This window comes from Saimiri boliviensis, chromosome 9, assembly GCF_048565385.1.
Source record: "Saimiri boliviensis isolate mSaiBol1 chromosome 9, mSaiBol1.pri, whole genome shotgun sequence".
In the NCBI taxonomy this organism is placed as follows: Eukaryota; Metazoa; Chordata; class Mammalia; order Primates; family Cebidae; genus Saimiri; species Saimiri boliviensis.
This window is the reverse complement of record NC_133457.1, coordinates 15,883,660-15,889,555: the sequence shown is the minus strand read 5'-3', so window position 1 is coordinate 15,889,555 and position 5,896 is coordinate 15,883,660. Positions and strand designations below refer to the sequence as shown.

The 5,896-nt window shown below is 40.9% G+C and overlaps 1 pseudogene; it reads right to left on the bottom strand.

The window, feature by feature from the left end:
- Positions 1-270: 270 nt before the first annotated feature.
- On the bottom strand, positions 271-2,839 carry LOC101049449 (ATM interactor-like; annotated as a pseudogene).
- Positions 2,840-5,896: the final 3,057 nt, after the last annotated feature.

Below are 5,896 nucleotides of genomic sequence, written 5' to 3'. Positions count from 1 at the left end.
AGAAAAGATCTCCGAGTAAAAATAGATCTTTAAAAAGAGGAAATATAGAAAATGTTTTCTTTTTTTTTTTGATCAACATTTCACACTTTTATAACAGACTCACATTTATACACAAATTTCATGTTTACAAGTACAAAAGGCAAAAAACCTCAAAGAAGCTAAGCAACTGCAACATCAACTACATTCAATAGAATACTGTTTTCCCCATTCTGTAGTTTAACCCAGAGGAAATGGTAGATGCTATCTCACACATGGACTCCACTTCTGGTTTTAGAAGTTGGAGGCTGTGTGTGGTTCAGCAGAGGTCTGGGTTTCTACAGAGCGGAACTGAGACTCCATTGTGTTCCAGGCCAGATCAGCCAGAAGAAAGTCGTCCATTGCTGTTTGAGCTTCATTGCTGGTGAAGAACAAGCTCCCCAGGGTTTGAAATGCAGAACTCATGGTCTGTGTTTCTGTACTGTTCAACTGAACTTTGCTTTCTAAAGCAGGTATATTTTTAGCAGTGGAGATTCCTTCAGTTTGGGTCTCTGTGTGAGATGAATTAGTACTCATGGAAAAGCTGGAGTGTTTCAGAATACTTTCCAGAGGCAGATGAGGGCTATCGTCTAAGAAAAATTTTAAGTCTGTCTGTGTCTGTGTGTTAGACATCTCAAAGCCTAAGAAGTTAGAATTTCCCCTACACCCATAGGACTGAACAGAGGTATCTACAAGTAGGAAGTTTGTTTGAGTCTCTATGTCCAGTGACTCCAAGACTGGCTCAGCGTTCATGGTGCTAAGTTCACTCTCTTCAGTTTGAGTCTGGATATTTGAGGCTGAAAAGAACACTCTGATATCAAAATCAATTCCAGGATTCTGGGCTGGGCCAGATGGAAGCTGGTGTCAGGTCCAGGATTTGTGTCAGACAAGAGACTATGATGATCCAACATCTGAGCAGGCAGATTACTTGACAAGATGTTTTCCAAATCACTTAATAAATCCATGGTTTGGGTCTGATTATCTGTCATGTTCTGTGAAGGAAGCATACTATTCTGTGCACTGAAGTTTATAATTGGTGCAGATTTCTCGACATCTTGATTTAAAGTCTTAGGGTCATTCTGAGGTAACAAACTATGAGTTACTGTCTCTGCTGCTAAACTGTTACTTATAATGTTACCTATAGCAACATTATATGATGAATGAACACTCTCATAAATTTCTCTACACATTGCAGCTTGGTGCATCTGTACGTGGTCATCCGTTGGACTTTGTATCCCACTGGTTTGAGTTTCTCTGGAGACCCCACCTGACTGGAAACAGGTGTCAATAAATGCATCAGTCTGAGCTGCTATAGATGAAGTTACCTTAGAGCTGGGCAAAAATGTCTGAGTGTGAAAACTAATGGGAAGAGAAACCTGAGAATCAAACGACAAATCAGTTTGAGAACAAGATGACACAGAGGAATCGGTGCTGGACCATTGTGCAGAAGGTATAAAGTTGTCTTGTGAGGCATAAGACAGATCTGTCTACACACTGATGGAAGAAATGCTGTTCTTTTGACATGTGTTCCCTAGTTCTTGTAAAGGAGCAGATGGACTTTTACACAAGTTCACTTGAGCACCTGTACTTACGGGCTCAACAACAACAGGATTAGCAGTTTTAAAAAGAGGTAGGCTCTCCTTTAGAGAGCAAGCCTCTGAATCTAGGCCAAGGATCAGGGTTCCTACTGACAAGGGCAGCAAGTGCACAGCCCCTGTGGCAGAGCCCTGATGGACACCTAACCACCACGGGCTGGGCTGAGGAGTCGGCTGTAGGCACAAAGACAGCCAAGAGAGAAAACTGCATCACTGGTAGTTTAACCAAAGCCACTTTGAGCTTTGGTAAAAGCAACTTTTGAGGATATCTTGGCAGTGTTGTAAGAGCCTGTTTTTCAGTGTTAGAGCCACAGGAGTCTTCAGAAGATGGTTCTAGCTTTGTTTCTGAAGCTTCTAGTTCTTGAGTGTCTGGTCTATGGACTGGTTGGTTGTTCAATGATTAGTGGTCTTATTGGATACCTTCTGGTTTTGCAAGCAGTTTTCCATTTTCCTTTTTTTTTTTTACTAGGTGGATCCCTGTGTTCTGCAGGGATCTCGTGGCTAGTTCTGTGGATGTGAGACTGTAGTGCCTTTCTACGGGTGTAGGGACAGCCACGTGTGCACTGGAAGATCTTGCCACAGTCCTCTGTGTGTCTTTTCAAGTCCCATTCTATACGATACCAATCGCTGCACTTACTGCATTTGTGCCTCAGCATACATTTTCATAAAGTGCTGTTTACCAGAGAAAATTGAGAAGATGGTCTGTCAGGGCCTCTGGGGCAGCCTTCGATTGGACGGCAGTAGAATTTTGGTACAGTTTTCAAATCTTTTCTTATTCTTGGATTGACTATGCCATCCTGCAGGCGGTGGCTCTTGGCCAGGTGCATGTTGAGAGAGGCGCTGTTGGGCAAGATCTTGCCGCTCTCGCGCACAGCGCACAGGATGCTGGTCGCCGCTCCGCGCACAGGATGCTGGTCGCCGCTCCGCGCACAGGATGCTGGTCGCCGCTCCGCGCACAGGATGCTGGTCGCCGCTCCGCGCACAGGATGCTGGTCCGCACGCCTGGGCAGCTCGCTCTCCCACGGCTGATCAGCACCCCAGCCTGTAGCGGGGACCGCCGGCTGCTGCGTCGTCCTCGAGGGTTGTGGCCTGCTGCCCCTCAGTCGGGGTCCCGGGGGCACCCACGGGCTCGAGGTGGCGGTGGCGGCTCGTCTTGTGGCCGCCAGCACTGCCCAGGTACTTGCAACCAAAGCCGGGCACTCTGCCGCTGCCGCCTCTGAGGCTGCCATGGCTCCTGCACGGCTGCTGGGCTCATAAAATGTTTTCTTTGGTAAAATATGAGTTAAATAATTTACTCACATTGTTTTCTACATTTTCCAAAATTTCTAAAGTAATGTATTTTTCATTTAAGATAATGAATTACAAAAGGATACATTAAATGAAATTGACAGTAGGTCCATTACAGAGTTTGGGGGAAGTTCTAATGAGATTCTAAAAGATTAAAGGAGATTATGGCTAGATTACGGTCAGTGTGTTAATTCTGTCCTCTAGGGAAAATACATGAGATTAGTCATGACTCCAGATGGTGCCAGGACCTTCTGTATTGGGAGTTACAACTGTTAAATAAAGTTTGTAAAGTTCAACATTTGTTTGTTGTATTTGTTAGTCCATGTTACTTAGTAAATTTTAACTCATAACAAAAATTAGGCATAATTCATAGGCAAAGTTACTTTGATTTATTTAATAGTCAAGTTTAAATTTTTCATTCAACACTTAATGAAGTCATTCAAATAGTAGTAAAAAAATAATTTAAATAATATAATTACCATTCTTACACCTGGTGTCCTTGTTTTACTGAGATATTCTAGGAATTTTGTTTGGTCATGGAGTTTCTATAAGCCAAAGAATAACAGCGTCAGAGACATTCAAATCAGAGCCAGCCCATTTTGAGTGAGGGCTAGGAAAATGAGGCTGAGACTTGCTGGGCTGCATTCCCAGAAAATTAGGCATTCCTAGCTTCTAGACGTTTAAGGTTAAGGGGACACATTAATAATGTTTACTAACACAGATTCAGACTTGGGAGCATCCAGATATCCTGATATCTGGAGAACAAAGGCATTCCTAATTTTGCTTTAAAGATAATATTGATTCTTGCAAAATATAGTAAGTAAGGAAATTAATCCTTTATCACAAACCCTTGTAGCAGAACACATCTTCCTATATATAGAAGCATTGTACCTAGGGTGGATGTGTTCCTCTTCTTACTTTCAGGTACGTCCTGCTGTGTGTATGGAGCAGCTGTCCCTTCACCACTTTACTCTCTTAATAAACTTGCTTTTGCTTTGCACTGCGCACCCACCCTGAATTCTTTCTTGTGTGAGATCCAAGAACCCTCTCTTGGGGTCTGGATTGGGATACCTTTCCTGTAACAATAGTATTTGCACAAAAATTCCCAGAAATTTAATACGGCTTACTAGGTATAAACTGACAAGAACAATTAACTAGCACTCCCTTTCCTACCATGATTAGTTTATGAATGAAACATTGCAAACATAGCACAAGTTGAAAGTATTTTACAGTGAACACCCACAGATCTATACTATTTGTTGTTAACATCTTGTTTTATTAACTTTATTTCATATCAATTTAGCAATTCTTCTAAAATTTATCAGTCTAACAAATATTATTTTGTGATGCAGTTCAAAGCAAATGGCACTTTCCTCTGTAAACTTCAGATACACTGTTAACCAGAATTGAACATTTGTTTGTTGTATTTTCTTTATATATAAAACCTACAATGAAATGGGTAGATCTTAAGTATATGCTTGCTTAGCTATGACAAATAAATATACTTGTGTAACCAATAACCTTTTTAACATCTGTAATATTACTATCCTTTTTCAGTTAATCTTTACCTTCATTCTTTGAAGCAAGCACTGTCCTGATTTACTTATACCTAGATTAGTTCTGTCTGTTCTAGTATTTGATATAAATAGAATCATACAGTATATACTCTTTGGGTAAGGCTTCATTCACTTTGTATCCCGGGCTATTTCCAGTTTATGTCTATTATGATAAAGTTAATATAGAGATTGGTTCATAGGAGCCACTGTGATGATGATAGTTATTAACAGAGCAGATTCTGCTGATTTGATTTTCAGGCAAAAGAACATGAGACAAGTAAGGAACAGGTCAAGGGAGGAATGGCATGGAGTGGCATAGATCCTCATGAGAAAAACTTTCTTGTCAGACATGTTCAGAAGAGACGACACAAATTAGGTGGCCTTTTTCTGAACCCATAAACATAAATTATTCCAGCCCCTACTTATTATTCCCTGAAAGGATTTTGTCAGGAAGAGCAACAACAACAATAATAATAATAAACTTAGGCATGATGGCATGTGCCTGTAGGACTAGCTTCTCCATAGGCTGAGGCATCAGGATTGCATGGGCTTGAGCCTAACAGTATGAGGCTGCAGTGAGCTATGATCACACACACCACTACACTCTAGCCAGGGACAGAAAGCAAGACCTGTCTCTTAGAAAGAAAAAAGAAGAAGAAAATAGATGCTAGTAAGTCTTGAAGACTATGGAGTAGAAATGTGTTGGGGGTACATCATTCTACTAGTGCTTGAGGTGTGCTGCTGTAGTAAGGGAGGGCTGTCCAGGAAGCTTTCCAACCTGCAAAGTGTTTCCTATAGTTAGAACAATCATAACGACTGCCTTTGGAACAGGCTTTTGTCAATGAATTATCAGAAAACTCAAAGAGGCTTGGCCACTTATCTCTTGAGGAACTTAGGGGTCCCTTTGATGTCTGCTCTTGGCATGCCAAACAGTAATTCACACAAAGATAAAAAGCATTTACAGCATTCAAAGGCTATTCTTAATAGATTAAAATTTCGTAGCTGGTTCAATGACAAAGGTCTTTCAAAATATATTCTTTCTCTTCTGGAGTAAATATGTAATCATCCTCTGTAAATAATGAGAGAAAATTACACCAGCAGAAAGAAAACCAGAGTTTTATGATTTGAAGGCAAATGAAACAGAACGAGGTGAAATTAAATGCCCAATATCATAGAGAAAATAGGCATTTTGCTAGAATAAATTTATCATTCCCAATATCCCTTTATAGTTTAAAAATGACCAGATATCTTTCTCATAGGCTTATGTCTTGTAGGTGACCCAGGTGTTATTGACTCCTGACACTGCCCTCCCCGACCCTAATTTCCTTCTTTTAGCTGTGACAAAGGTTGCCACACAAAGAAAATTTAAATATTGTCTGACCTTGCAAATTGGAGGACCTCTGAATAAGGACAATCAAAGAGTGATAAGGCAAAGGCTTGAAG